At 44.8% G+C, this 15,077-nt stretch overlaps 1 protein-coding gene across 1 annotated transcript in view; it reads right to left on the bottom strand.

Moving 5' to 3' along the window:
* The window catches only part of CFAP47 (cilia and flagella associated protein 47), a 181,091-nt gene that overhangs the window by 125,299 nt on the left and 40,715 nt on the right, over positions 1 to 15,077 (bottom strand). Inside the window, exon 3 of the mRNA XM_085860064.1 lies at positions 1,839 to 3,533. The gene's annotated coding sequence lies outside the window, so the exon portion shown is untranslated. The remainder of the gene's footprint in view (positions 1 to 1,838; positions 3,534 to 15,077) is intronic.

Here is a 15,077-nt window from a genome sequence, read left to right as displayed (position 1 = left end):
ATGTATTAGGATTGTTCAACACCTGCACAAAAAGAATGACAGTGTGCCTCTAAACGTTGAGTGAAAAAAAAAAATTTTTTTAATCTTTTATATTTGCATTTCACCGACAAGTCATGAGTGAAAGTTTGCATGAGCTACTATTATGGTCCAAAATAAACGAAGAGAAAGGTGTCCGTGCTTCAATCATAGAACAAACTGCATTATCAGGCAATATGATTATTTTGATAACGGGATTGGGCATGACCAATTTGTTTCATTTTGCTGGAGTAATTGCAACGTGAACACAATTGCCATGTGATGCATAAACGCAGCTTGCAGACCTGAAGCATGGTTTTCACATTCCACCAGTCATAACAGGCCCTTGCGGCATCCTAAGGGCTTGCGAATGTCAGCACGATGCAATTTTTGCGTGATTTTAAGAGCATCTCATGGTGCCGAGGAACCACTAAAAATACCGTATAAGTGGTTTGTCATTAACGATGATTACATCACACCTATGCTGCAAAGAAAAAGAAGAAAGAAAAAAAAACAGCTCAAGTACAATTAATGGTTTTGTATATTCCAGATACTCGCCGGTCAGCTGTCTCGCTTTGGTTTAAATCCTGACCCAGGTGTAAACTGTCATCCCGGTGTTTCACACGCTGGGTGATTCGTTAATGTGTTTCTGCCGGCATTACCTGGTGGGCGTTGAGGACCCCACAATGTCCTTCGGTGGAGGATGTGAGCTATCGCCGGCACCATGAACAAATTCCAAATTCCTGCCATAACTACTGCTGGGTAGGCAATTGCAAACTACCCAGTATAACCCTTGCTCAGGAAGCTGCTTAGGCGGAAACGGCGCTCTGTGAAGAGTACGGGACATCAAAGAGGGGAAAAGAGATATTCCAGATATGTTTGGCTTCTGAGTGACGGATTGCTCCCCAGGGCCTGCAAATGTTCAGATATCAATGTTTTGGTCCTGGTATGTATTGCTGACAAATTTGTGCATCAAGCCAAACGCTTAGGTAGTGCATGTACCTATGAAGTCGGTTGTCGCTAGGTGTGTACAAAGAAGAGCTGTAGTGATGAATGCTATCGACTTTACAACTGCCCACTGCATAAATTTGTGTCAATCAAGTGACGCCGCTTTATGCAGTGGGTGGCTTTGTGTTTTGCAGGCACTGAAACCGAGATGGAATGCATAATAAAATTGATAACAATCTTACCAGCCACATTTTATAATACTAGTTCACTGACAAGGAACTTCAACGCAGGAGGAGGCCATTAGGTCCATTGAGCCTGCGCTATAATTGCCAACACATGGTTATTTGTTCATGCTCTATCCTTTTTAAAAATGCTGCGTATCAAGCAAAGAAGCAGGATGCATGTCTTTGGAGTTTTTAAGTTGTTGGTATGACTCAGGAGCTCAGGCAGGGTTCAAACCGCCACCCTCCCAGACTGAGATAGTATGCTCTAACCATGAGGCCACAGAGTCTTGTTTAGATGTATTATTCACTGGGAATGGGTCTGCAAGCAGGGTGGGTTTGTGGCGAACACCTCTTGTTGGTCACGCCCCTTGCAGCAAGTGCTGGTATGACACATAGGTTCAAAACCACCATTCCAGTTTAGAGGTGCTGTGTGTGTGTGTATTTCCCAAATATCCATTTACATTTCGGGAATTCAAACTGATCGATACATGCCAAATGCTTCCGATAAATGTGGAATGAGGTTGAGTTCGACCAATTTGGAAATTGTGCGCCTTTAAAGCCACCGTTATTGCTCTCTCAAACATGGTTCAATTTGCACTTGTACCAAACAGGATTCGAACAACAGAGAGAAGGAAGCCATGTTGTACGCACCGTAGGTCCTCTCCTGTGCTTCCCAGGCTCCTCACGGCGCTTTGTTCTTCCAATTGGGTGGACGGCCAGAGTTCTCTGCATGACCTTGGCATTTGAGACTCCAGTGTTGTAACCCGAGACAGTGAAAAAGGCATAAACAGAATATGTATTATAAAATAGGCATCTGTCTTTGTCTGCACCTTTATGGCCAAATTTTTATCTTGTTCTTTTTGTGGTTTTTTTTTCACACCATCAGTTAACCCTGATCTTCCATAGATTCACAATGGTCAGAAAAAGGGATTGAACACGTAATGTCAATCCTTCCTGGATTAGAAATGGCTCAACCCTCCACTTTTACAACAAACAGCCATTGTATGATGTGGTATGAAGAACTCGTCTTGCTGCTGGAGGCTGGTGCTGATCTGCTTCGGCAAACAGGGAGAACGATGGATGGAATCACCAGGACATTGATCGAGGTCTCCTAACCGTGGTCAGAAGCAAGGATAAGCTGACATTACCGAGAATTCACCCTCCATCGTGACAAAATGTAATGCATAGGTATGTGATTTTAGCAAAGAAAAAAACCCCAAGACACCATAATGCCAAGTGCGGAAAACACACACACACACACACACACACACACACACACACACACACACACACACACACACACACACACACACACACACACGACAACGAAAATTGAGGTGAAGAAAGACAGAAGAAAAAAAAAAGCAGACATGGAAGGAAAGAGCAAAAAGGACAGCAAACTTCTTATTCTTCTTCTTTGTCACCCCCGATTATTCCCACTGTTCTGGTGGGGTTGGCGAGGAAGGAGTGTGGAATGGTTCTTGCCCAATTCTTTCTGGAAGAGGCTGTCCAAGCATGACGTTGGACTAAAGGTGATTTGGACAGGGTAACATGCAGGGGGACCAGGGAGCTAGTGAAGCAGAAATAGTCTCATTTGCAAAACCCCAAAGGTCATCAGAGTGACCTTTTGGGATTTTTTTTTGTTTTCATAACAATCGTCAATCCTTAGGCAGGTGCTCAAGTCAAAACGAGAGAGACACAGCAAATTTAAGTTTATTTTTTTTTTTTCTGGACGTGACATGGTTTGAGTATTCGTTAAATAAATAAATAAACATTAAAGAAGAATATCTGCCATTTTCCTCCCGAGAAGCGTTTGGCATGGGATGCACACATCTGGATATGCAGATGAATATTTGTAGTCGATATTTTCTCGGCCTCTCGAGAAATGGGAAAGCAATATATTTACCTTTTCCGTGATTGGAGCGTCGTCTCTCCAATGTATTGGAGTTGAGCTTTGCGGAGGGGAGCAGGTGTAGCCAACAGGGTAACATCATCAAGTGCAAATTAATGCATCTGAGTAGGAAGTGTTGTGAAGCGATTAAAAACGTGATTAACGGGAAATATATTTCCAAACGTTGCAGTGTTTTGGCGTGAAGGCTCCCATCTGTAATAAGAGGAGCTCGACCTCCTGAAGAAGCTCATCGTGGTCGTTTCCCACTGACCCTTGTGGTGGTGCTTTTGGAGGGTATTGGAAACGAATGTCCCAACACCGCCATGGCCGCCCTGAGTTGTTTGTGAGTCGATTTTGTGGTGGTCTTATCGACCCACGGGACAAGTCTGCACAACACTGACAAAGTGGGCAGGTTGTGGTTCTGCTTCATCGTTCTCCACTCCATGCCAATTTAGCTGTTGGGAATACAAAACCAAAAGGAACACCACAAATGTGTTATCAACGGACGGGTAAGCACAGTTAATTCTTCAACCAATAAAAGGCACTGTGTTTGGGCTGGGGGGGGGGTGTGGGTGGGAGAGAGAGGGGCTCCTCTATTTACCGCCAATTCTCTGCTGGGAAATTACTTTGGCACTCAGAATTTGTTTCTGTGCTCAGGCAAGAGAAATGGCTTCAAGACTTCAAATGAGTCACGGTGCTCATGCTTGAGACTATTCATTTATTACATATGCACGGAGTTGGGGAAGCTAAATGGAGGAAATTAAAATTGAAGACGGGAAGTCGAAGAGAGAGAGAAAGAGAAAGAGAAAGAGAAAGAGAAAGAGAAAGAGAAAGAGAGACGGGTTCTTTTCAGGCAATGTGAGAGGATTGGGGAGAGAAGGGAAATGAATTTTGGAGGAAAGAAGAGGATGGCAAGGTTGTAGGGAGGTTAAGGGAAAGGGGTGTGTGGTGTGTGCACGGCAAGAAGGGGGTGGTGGATGGGGGAAAAGGCACGAAGAGGGGGGTACACAACAAATTCAAACACCTTTGTGTACACAATAAACAGAGGACGCTTTGATTTGAACTGTGATATCTCATGAGACATACATATGAGCATAAAAACAATCAATCAGAATGAGTGATTTATTAACCCCACCAACGAAGGTTGACAGAGCTTATGTTTTCACCTCTGTCTGTCTATTTATTTGTCTGTCTGTGTGAACAGAATATCTCCAAAAGTTGTGGATGGATTCAGACACAGTTTGGTGGACAGGTTGGGTGTGTGACAGGGACAAAATGATTAGATTTTGGTGAAGTTTCGGATCCAGATATGGGGACAAAACATTTTTAAAATGGTTCTTCAACAATGAGAGATAGTGCCAAAAACTGCATAGTGTTGGACCCTGCTATTCACAGATTCGCTATTCATGGACCCGGCTATTCGCGGACCCTGCATATTCGCAGGTCATAAAGTGTGACCTGATTCAATATTTGTGCTTCACATAATCGTGTTTTTTTTTTTTTTGGTAAAACTGATCTCCTATATACACATGGGAAATTGGAAATCAGCCAACGTCACAGCATTACATAAAAAGGTGCAGAAACAGATCCCCTAATAAGCTTACTGTACTTCCAATCACCAGCAAGGTCATGGAATCCATCATAACAGTTGACAGAAAATCATTCCTTTTCTCCAACAGCCTTTTCTCAGATCTCTACCATGGACATGCTGCTTATACTCCCCCAACAATGGTAGAGGCCCTCAATATCAAACATTAAATCAGGTCTGTCTCTGTGAGATATGTCAAGCTTTTGATACAGTCTGGCATCCTGCCTTGCTCTCCAAACTGTCTGCCTGTGGAATCCAAGGTCAACTCCACTCTTGGATTACTGACTTCCTCCACTCTTGCAGACAAGGAATCCTGAGTTCAAATCCCACTTGGCTGTTGAATTAATACCAGGTGGGGTCAACTCTGCCTGTCATCCTTCCGAGGTCGGCAAAATGAGTTCCAGCTTGCTGGTATACTGTGTCAGAGTGGCGAACCGTCCAGGATTGTGTCCAATAGCCAAGGAGACTGCTTAGGCAGCACCGACGCTCTGCACAGAGTATGGTCCCAATGGATGGATGGATGGTAGACAATGTGTGGCTCTCAACAGAACCCTTTCATCTCCTCTCCCTATCAAGGCTGGAATAGGCCTATCCCAAGGCAGTGTTCTATGCTCCCTATTATTCCTAATCTTCTTCAATGATCTCACTGACTCTCTGGAAAATCCTCTCTCTTTGCTGATGACTCCACTCTCTGCTGTGACATCTCTCATCCCACAGATAGGCAGCAGCCTCTTCCCTCTCCTCAGACCTTGACAAAATCACAAACTAGTCAAACACAATTTGGCTTATGTATCCATAATGTCCACACTTTGCGTTCTCCCTTACCTGTTTTGTAGATGGAGACCGGCCTTGTTTGTCCAGATCAGTCTACTTTTTTCTCTGCCCTGCTGTTGGGTTTTCGCCTTTCTCCTGTTGTTCCCTTTGTAATGTTGTGTCCTGATTTGTTTTGTGTAATCGCTCTTCCACGAGCTTTAACCATATTTAAAATAAAATAAAAACAATGCCCTGACATTCATGGCATTTTTCAGGAATGTGTCCCCTGCGAATTGCGGGGTCATACAGTGTAGCGCAATATCTCAAAGAGTTGGGGACAGATTCGGAGAAAACTTTGTTGACAGGTTGGGTGTGTGACAAGGATTAATTCATTTTATTTTGGTGAAGACCCGAATCATGATCTGGATATGAGAATTATTTAATTTCTAAATCCAATCTGGATATGAGAATTATTTAATTTAAAAATTATTGAATCTCCGACTCTCTGGAAAATTCTCTATATCTCTTTGCTGATGACTCCACCCTCTGCTGTACCATCGGTCATCCCTCAGACCGGCAAGCATCAGCTTCTTCGCTCACTGCAGATCTGGATATAATCACAAACTGGTCCAACACGTGGAACATGTCTTTCAATCCGGACAAATCTCACACTCTCACCATGTCCCTCCAAAAGGACCATTTAGAACGCCCCCACCCCCCCATACACTTTCTCAACAATCCGCTGGAAGAAGTCCTTTCTTTCAAGCTTCTGGGGCTCACTATCTGCCATGACCTTTCCTGGGAAAGCCAAATTTCAAACCTCGCCTCAAGAAGCCAGTCGCCGACTGGGAATCCTCCATCGTGCAAAGTCCTTCCTTGACCCACCTGAGTTCCTGACCACTTACAAAGCTTTCATCTGCAGCCTGATGGAGTACTGCTCGCTCCTCTGGCCTGGTGCTCCTGCCTCCCACCTTTCTCGGCTTTATGATGTGGAAACCAAGGCATTTCGGATCAATGGCATCTCCCGCAATGAGGCTGAGTCTTTGGGCCTCTCACTCTCTCACTGCAGGCTGGTCGGTGGTCTTTCTGTCTTCGACCATCTCCTCTCCAGCGTCGCACCCCCTGCTCTCTCTGCGATTTGTCCCCACCACATTTCCGCAGGGTGCTCAAGGTCCGCCAACAACCCCCTTCTGGTAAAAGTACCAAAATCACGAATCACTGCTCACCTTCACTCTTTCATTCCTCTTTTTTCCCGCCTTTGGAATAAACTCCCTCACTCTATTCAATCCTATTCTTCCCTCCAAGCTTTCAAAACAGCTGTTCACCACCACCTCTTATACCGACTATACCCCCATCCAAATCCTCGATCTTTTCTACCCCCGATAATCCACCCAAGCCCACCTCCTTCAAATTCCCTGCTTTCCTCTCTGGAAGTCCTTGTGGTGTCCATCTTGTATTCCCCGTGTTCCCCACCCCATCCCTCTCCCTTACACAGATCTCCCATTGTCTCTGTTCCCCACTGTTTTGTCCTTCCCACTCCCACCCCTCTTGTCTCATGCCCCCTTGCTGTGCGTTGTGTGTTAGCTCTCACATAAGCCTCGACAATGTATACAAAAAAAAGAAAAAAAAGAAGTGTTTATTCAGCATTGAAAAATTGAGCCAAAAACTATATCTCAAAAAGTTGTGGACGGATTATGAGAAAACTTGGTGGATGAGTTGGTTAGATGTCGAGAACAAGCTAATTAGATATAAGCCTGGTATTGGCTTATTGGTTAGGGTGGTGGCTTGGGATCCTAGGGTCGTGAGTTCAAGCCCCGTTGGGCCACTGAATTAAAATACACCAGGAGGTTGACTCAGCCTGTCATTCTTCCGAGGTTGGCAAAATGAGCACCAGTGTACTGGTAAGGGGGACACTGCATCAGCGGCATAGCCACATCCCAACGAATGATGCAACCAGCAGCTACAGGCTGCACTCGATTGAGAGAGAGATAATTAGATTTTGGTTCGGGTCAGCAGATCCGACCTATCCATGGGATACAAAATGTAAACTGTTCAGCCTGGTGAAGGTATGCGCTCTACCGAGTGCTGTTCTGGTTTGCAATGTTTTCTTTTTTTACTTCTTCCAATCAAGAAGCAAATTATTCATAAAAATGAGAGGAGAGATATAAGACGTTTTGGAAAATCAAGCCACATTGCATTCCCATTTAATTCCCTTAGCAGAGCAAATTGCAGTTAACCATTGCATTATGGATGTGGGTTTAGTTTGGTCTCCAATGATTTTTTTTTTATTTTGATCGATATAATTTAAAAAACACAATTACAGTTATTTGGTAAGTGTGTGTTAACGTTTTGCAAATGTGCCAACCGACAGGGCTATATCCACACTGAGTGTCATGTGAGAAAGCAACTCAAATCATTTATTAAAGTCTATGCAATGAATCCACCAAGGTCGGAATCGTACCACCGACTTCCCATGCTTGAAGCAGATGCTTTAACCACAACGCTGCCGAGGGTTTAGTTGCATCCGCCTATAAAACCATGAGAAGTAAATTATTTATTCCTGATGGACCCCATTTCAGGTTGGACCCAATTACCCTGTACAAGAGAATGACCGCAAGTTGTTTGCTACCTTGTTGGTGCAGTTAAGTACAGGAAGAAACTTCTGTTTCAACTATGGACTGTCAACAACTGGGTGTGTAACACACATTTAAAGTCCATTTATAGGCAACATGATTGACAATTAAGTTTGTGTTTATTTTTTTTTTAATGATGTGTCATCTTTTCATGGAAGAGCAATGAAAAATGCATTTGCTATAAAAGTACCTTCATCTTGACATGACAGCTGTTAGTTATATTATATATATACATATACATATATATATATATATATACATATATATATATATATATATACATATACATACATATGCATACATACATCTTCTTCTTCTTCTTTCGGCTGCTCCCGTTCGGGGTCGCCACAGCGGATCATCCGTATGATCCGCATAGTGATTTGGCACATGTTTTACGCCGGATGCCCTTCCTGACGCAACCCTGGTCGCCTCTTACAACACAGGGATATGGTACACCTATTTTAACCGGGGTATACACCGGCCCAGTATACTGGTACTCATTTCGCCGACCTCGGAAGGATGACAGGCTGAGTCAACCCCCTGGTGTATTAATTCAGTGGCCCAACGGGGCTTGAACTCAGGACCTTTTGGATCTCAAGCCGCTGCCCTAACCACTGCGCCAACACCAGGCTATATAGATATATATATATATATATATATATATATATATATATATATATATATATATATATATATATATATATATATATATCTATATATATATATATATATATATATATATATATATATATATATACATACATATATATATATATACATATATACATATATATATATATACATATATATATATATATACATATATACATATATATATATATACATATATATATACATATATACATATATATATATATACATATATATATACATATATATATATATACATATATATATATACATATATATATATATATACATATATATATATATATACATATATATATATATATACATATATATATATATACATATATATATATATATATATACATATATATACATATATATATATATATATACATATATATACATACATATATATAAATACATATATATACATACATATATATACATACATATATGTGTGTATATGTGTATATATAAAATATATATATATATATATATATATATATATATATATATATATATATATATATACATATATAAACTTTCCATCATCAGGAGGTTCAACTTCCCACAGACCTGTCTAAATGACTTCCTCTTGCAAAGACACATCATATCATGTGATCTGTGATGTCCACAAATGCATTCAGATAATCAGGCCAAATTATTCTCCAAAAGAAACTGGATGCTTTAAGGCTCCATACAACAAAACCTTCATTGGTTAGATGACCCGATGGAGTTGCGGTTACAGTGTCCACTCCAAATCTGGTAGGTCAGTGGTTCAATTCACAGATTCAGATCATTACCGCATCATACAAAGGACTTCAAAAAATGATACATGCTGCTTCCTCGCCTGACATTCAGCATTTCGAGGATAGAGCACAAACAAACCCTGTAAGTTGGCATCCCATGGTGTAGGAAGATTTCTCATTATTTACCCGCTGGCTGTGGGGAGAATTTCCAGTGTTTCACTGGCAGCTTTATTCATCGATGGGTGTGCCGTCCATCAGATGGATGTTACACTGGTCGTCCCATCTGCCAGTATTTGTTGGTAGATGTTAAAGATGCCAGGGTGTCCTTTGCGAAGACTAGGTGAGCAGTCGCCAACACCCAGAAGAAATTCCAAATTCCTGCCCTAACCTACAGAGGGCATTGCATTCATGGCACAGCCACATCCCCAGCCAATGATGCTACCCTGCAGCCTAGAAGAAGAAGAACAAGAAGAACAAGTAGAAAAACAAGAACAAGAAGAACAAGAAGAACAAGTAAAAAAACAAGAAGAACAAGAAGAACAAGAAGAAGAAGAACAAGAAGAAGAAGAACAAGAAGAAGAAGAACAACAAGAACAAGAAGAAGAAGAACAACAAGAACAAGAAGAAGAAGAACAACAAGAACAAGAAGAAGAAGAACAAGAAGAAGAAGAACAAGAACAAGAAGAGGAAGAAGAAGAAAAGAGTGACCTGAAGTGTTAAAGAAGGTGCAACCTTCAAAATCTCCTGGTTCACCACAGGGGTAACAGAGTGACAGTACGAGTCAGGGGAGAGGAAACTTGAATTTTATTGTTGGGAGCCGTCAGATCAGACAGACAACTGGTGAAACATTGCATGGTGGTAGATGTGGAGCGTATGGTAAACAGTTGCTGTAATTATAACAATAATAATAATAACAACAAGAAAAAGAGCAATCAGAGATTGCAGACTATCACCAGGACTTGTATTGCATGGTGATTGTGTGGTTATGTGTGGTGCATTTTGAGTGGTGCTTGTGTACTGGTGTGTTATGTAATTAATGAGACATAATTAGAACTGCCACTTTATAACTGCTGGCAGTGATGACCGGGTACCAAGACGTCCCGCGTTGCTGCAACGCCGCTTTGATTTGATGCAACCTGATGCTGGCCCATGACGATTTTCATTATTATTCAATTGAATTCACAATGAGATTAAAATAAATTCAATTCTGATCAAATGGAAGACCAAATAGGTCCAGTCATGTATCGGAGTAATGAGAAGGAACTCAAACAAGCAAAAAAGAAAAGATTAAGTCATCAGGAGGAACCTTGATCTGATTCAGGTTTCAGCTGCTACTCCTCTACCCTCAAACACATCCAGGCACAGCCAAGTGAGCCTCATTCATATATATATATATATATATATATATATATATATATATATATATATATATATATACATATATATATATATATATATATATATACATATATTTATATATATATATATATATATATATATATATATATATATATATATATATATATATACATATATATATATATATATATATATATATATTGTTGTGGTTACCAAATTCGCAAACCACCATTCAGGTCCCTTAGGTGAGGTATCTCGGCAAGTATATGTGTAGTTAGGCCCAAACCCGTTGTCTAGTGGGAATACATGTCATTTATGCGTGCTGCGACTCTTCAGGATAGCCGTTTTTCTTTTACTATCTTTATTTTGGACCAACCGCCATGATTACCACCACAACCACAACATCAACCACCAACCACAACGCCGCTTCACCACAACCGCCACGACCTTCCCGTCACACCTCGCAACCGTAGCATCGCCACCGTTCTTGCCCCGCTGTGGGTACCGGTGTTGGACTCGTGCAGGGCGCGCGTCGAACAGCGTGTACAAAATCACGGATTTTGTGCTTCAAAAACGGATCAAAAACGACACACGCCCACTTTTTGCCGTCCAATCGGTGAGCGAGGGGCGATTTGGCCCCGCCTCCAGGACGATCGATATATGCAAATTTATGGATCAAAAAGCCTTCACGCCCACTTTTTCTCGGGCCAATGGGGAGCGAGGTGAAAGGTCAAAGGGAGGGGGTCAAAGGCGAAGCTACGGGGGGGATAAAAGGACCGTGTTCGTCAGTCAGAAAAGGAGTCGGAGAGTCCAGAGGCGGAGAGTAGGAGAGTCCAGAGGCGGAGAGTCGGAGAGTCCAGAGGCGGAGAGGCGGAGAGTAGGAGAGTCGGAAACAGAGAGTCAAGACTTCGCGGGCGGTGGAGCTGCTCGTCGTGTGCGTTGGAGTCGGAACGGAGGGGACGAGCTGTGGAAAGGCGGCGACACCGGACGAGGGGGTGCACGCGTCGTGCAGGGAGCTGCACCCCTGGGAGGCCGACAGCGCGACCTGGCCGAGGTGGAGACGCTCGTCGCGGGATAATAAAAATCCTCTATACCCCGAGCATCAGCAACCCCCTCCTGTTTCCCCCCGCGCTGAGATAGTGCGACCAAGGGGGCCCCTTTCCCACCCCCTACCAGACACTGTCCGCGAGGCCCGCGGAGTTGAGGCGCCATCGCCGCTCCGCGTCTCATCACCAGACGGGTAGGCGCGACCCGGTCTCGGCCTCAGGCCCGCCTCATCCTTGAGGGTATTCTTTTCCTTGGTTTTGGGTATGTGTTGTCGGCGCCGTCTGTGAGGTAGAATTGTATAAGTGTTGCCGTGTGCTCGGTAGTCGGTATTAGCTCTGCATTGTGTTTTCGCTTTTACATTTGCTTTTTGTGTAAATTACATTGTGTCTTTTCTGTGTGCATTTGGTGGAATTGTATTTGTGTGCTTCCCGTGTGCCGCGAATAAATGTGCTTTATTATTGAACTGTTTCCCGCTTCGCTTCGTCATTTCTTTCTTTGAATCCTCATCTTGCTTCACGTAAAGGGTTGGTAGTGGGCTGAATACGCCCGATAATTAATCGAACCGTCGAGGTCGACGAATAACACCGCTCGGTTATCCCGATAGTACGGAACGGGTCGCTTAAGTGGCCCGTGTCCGAAGTCGACCTGCGGCGAGGTGCGATCGCCCGGTCTACCCTCCGCGTGGGTACTTAGGTAGGTCGAATTTGGCGAGCAACCCTATCCCACGCGGGGGCTGATTGGCTCGATCGCGGTGAGACCGAAAGGTCCACCCGTGACTGGTTCCCGGCGTTAGTCCGAGAGGGTCACGACTGGATTGTCCGTCCGGTGGGCGACGTGCCGCGATTCGAGTTACGTGGCCGTCAGCACGCCGGCGGGCGCGAATACCGCAACACTTATACAATTCTACCTCACAGACGGCGCCGACAACACATACCCAAAACCAAGGAAAAGAATACCCTCAAGGATGAGGCGGGCCTGAGGCCGAGACCGGGTCGCGCCTACCCGTCTGGTGATGAGACGCGGAGCGACGATGGCGCCTCAACTCCGCGGGCCTCGCGGACAGTGTCTGGTAGGGGGTGGGAAAGGGGCCCCCTTGGTCGCACTATCTCAGCGCGGGGAGAAACAGGAGGGGGTTGCTGATGCTCGGGGTATAGAGGATTTTTATTATCCCGCGACGAGCGTCTCCACCTCGGCCAGGTCGCGCTGTCGGCCTCCCAGGGGTGCAGCTCCCTGCACGACCCGAGCACCCCCTCGTCCGGTGTCACCGCCTTTCCACAGCTCGTCCCCTCCGTTCCGACTCCAACGCACACGACGAGCAGCTCCACCGCCCGCGAAGTCTTGACTCTCTGTTTCCGACTCTCCTACTCTCCGCCTCTCCGCCTCTGGACTCTCCGACTCTCCGCCTCTGGACTCTCCTACTCTCCGCCTCTGGACTCTCCGACTCCTTTTCTGACTGACGAACACGGTCCTTTTATCCCCCCGTAGCTTCGCCTTTGACCCCCTCCCTTTGACCTTTCACCTCGCTCCCCATTGGCCCGAGAAAAAGTGGGCGCGAAGGCTTTTTGATCCATAAATTTGCATATATCTATCGTCCTGGAGGCGGGGCCAAATCGCCCCTCGCTCACCGATTGGACGGCAAAAAGTGGGCGTGTGTCGTTTTTGATCCGTTTTTGAAGCACAAAATCCGTGATTTTGTACACGCTGTTCGACGCGCGCCCTGCACGAGTCCAACACCGGTACCCACAGCGGGGCAAGAACGGTGGCGATGCTACGGTTGCGAGGTGTGACGGGAAGGTCGTGGCGGTTGTGGTGAAGCGGCGTTGTGGTTGGTGGTTGATGTTGTGGTTGTGGTGGTAATCATGGCGGTTGGTCCAAAATAAAGATAGTAAAAGAAAAACGGCTATCCTGAAGAGTCGCAGCACGCATAAATGACATGTATTCCCACTAGACAACGGGTTTGGGCCTAACTACACATATACTTGCCGAGATACCTCACCTAAGGGACCTGAATGGTGGTTTGCGAATTTGGTAACCACAACAATATATACATATATATACATATATCTATATATACATATATACATCAAAGGGCGGAGGAGCTCCTTGTGAGCCAACGGCCATCCATATCTAGTGCCCAACTGTGTCTGCGGACGTCCTCCTGCAGTTGGGTCACTTCTTATTAGGAGGTTGGTGGCAGGATTTGCACTCCGGCTACCGTAAAACCCTTCATTCCGCAAAACGCAAAAACGCAAAAAAATCTGAAAACCCACTCCGTGGGAGTACCTCCTGTGCAGCTTCCCTTCGCAGGGCAGCTCACCAGATGACGGGATTGGGGCAAAGCCTTCGGGACCCCCAATCTTTGATAGGAGGGAAACCACGGGGTAACATCCCTGGGTCAGATTGCGGGAGAGTGTGTCGGAGTGGTGCTGAGGTGTCGTCCACCAGACGGCGGTCTCCTTGGGTTAACCTGAGGCGGTCCCTTCGGGTGGGTGCCTGGAATGTCCTATCCCTAAGAGAGGATGATCACCTGTCTCTGTTATCATCTGAGCTCAAGCGTTTGGACATCGGGATTGCAGCTCTCTCTGAGGTTCGGAGACCGGATTGCGGCGAGATAATGGTGGGTGGTTACACCTACTATTGGTCTGGTCGCTCTGATGGTTACCATACCCAAGGAGTTGCTGTCGCTGTGTCCAATAAGCTGACCCCAATGATAATTGAGGTAACACCGGTCAACGAGCGTATTATGAGATTAAGGATTCGTCACTCCTTAGGTGTCATTTCCCTGGTCTCTGTTTATGCTCCGACTGAGGCGAGTGATCTCACCGTGAAGGATGCATTCTACGCCACACTCGAGTCTGTGGTTGATCAGTGCCCCAGACGAGATACACTTCTAGTCTTGGGAGATTTCAATGCATCGACTGGAACTGATAGGGACGGTTATGAGGTGTGTGTTGGTCCCCATGGGTCAGGAACTATGAACCAGAATAGCACTAAGTTCCTTGACTTTGCAAGAAGTCATGGACTTAGGGTGGCTGGTTCATGGTTTCAGCGCCCACAAGCTCATCGCTGGACTTGGTATTCCAACGCTGGCGGTGTGGCAAAGGAGATTGACCATGTCCTCATTGACGGTCGTTGGAGGATGATCCAGAACTGCAGGGTCTACCGGAGTGCTCAGTTCCTCAATACTGACCACAGGCTTGTTGTAGCAACTCTAAAGCT

This window comes from Eptatretus burgeri, chromosome 16, assembly GCF_056783735.1.
Source record: "Eptatretus burgeri isolate ZD-2024b chromosome 16, Ebu_testis_v1, whole genome shotgun sequence".
Classification (NCBI taxonomy): domain Eukaryota; kingdom Metazoa; phylum Chordata; class Myxini; order Myxiniformes; family Myxinidae; genus Eptatretus; species Eptatretus burgeri.
The sequence above is the reverse complement of the archived record's forward strand: the minus strand, read 5'-3'. Positions and strand labels throughout refer to the sequence as shown.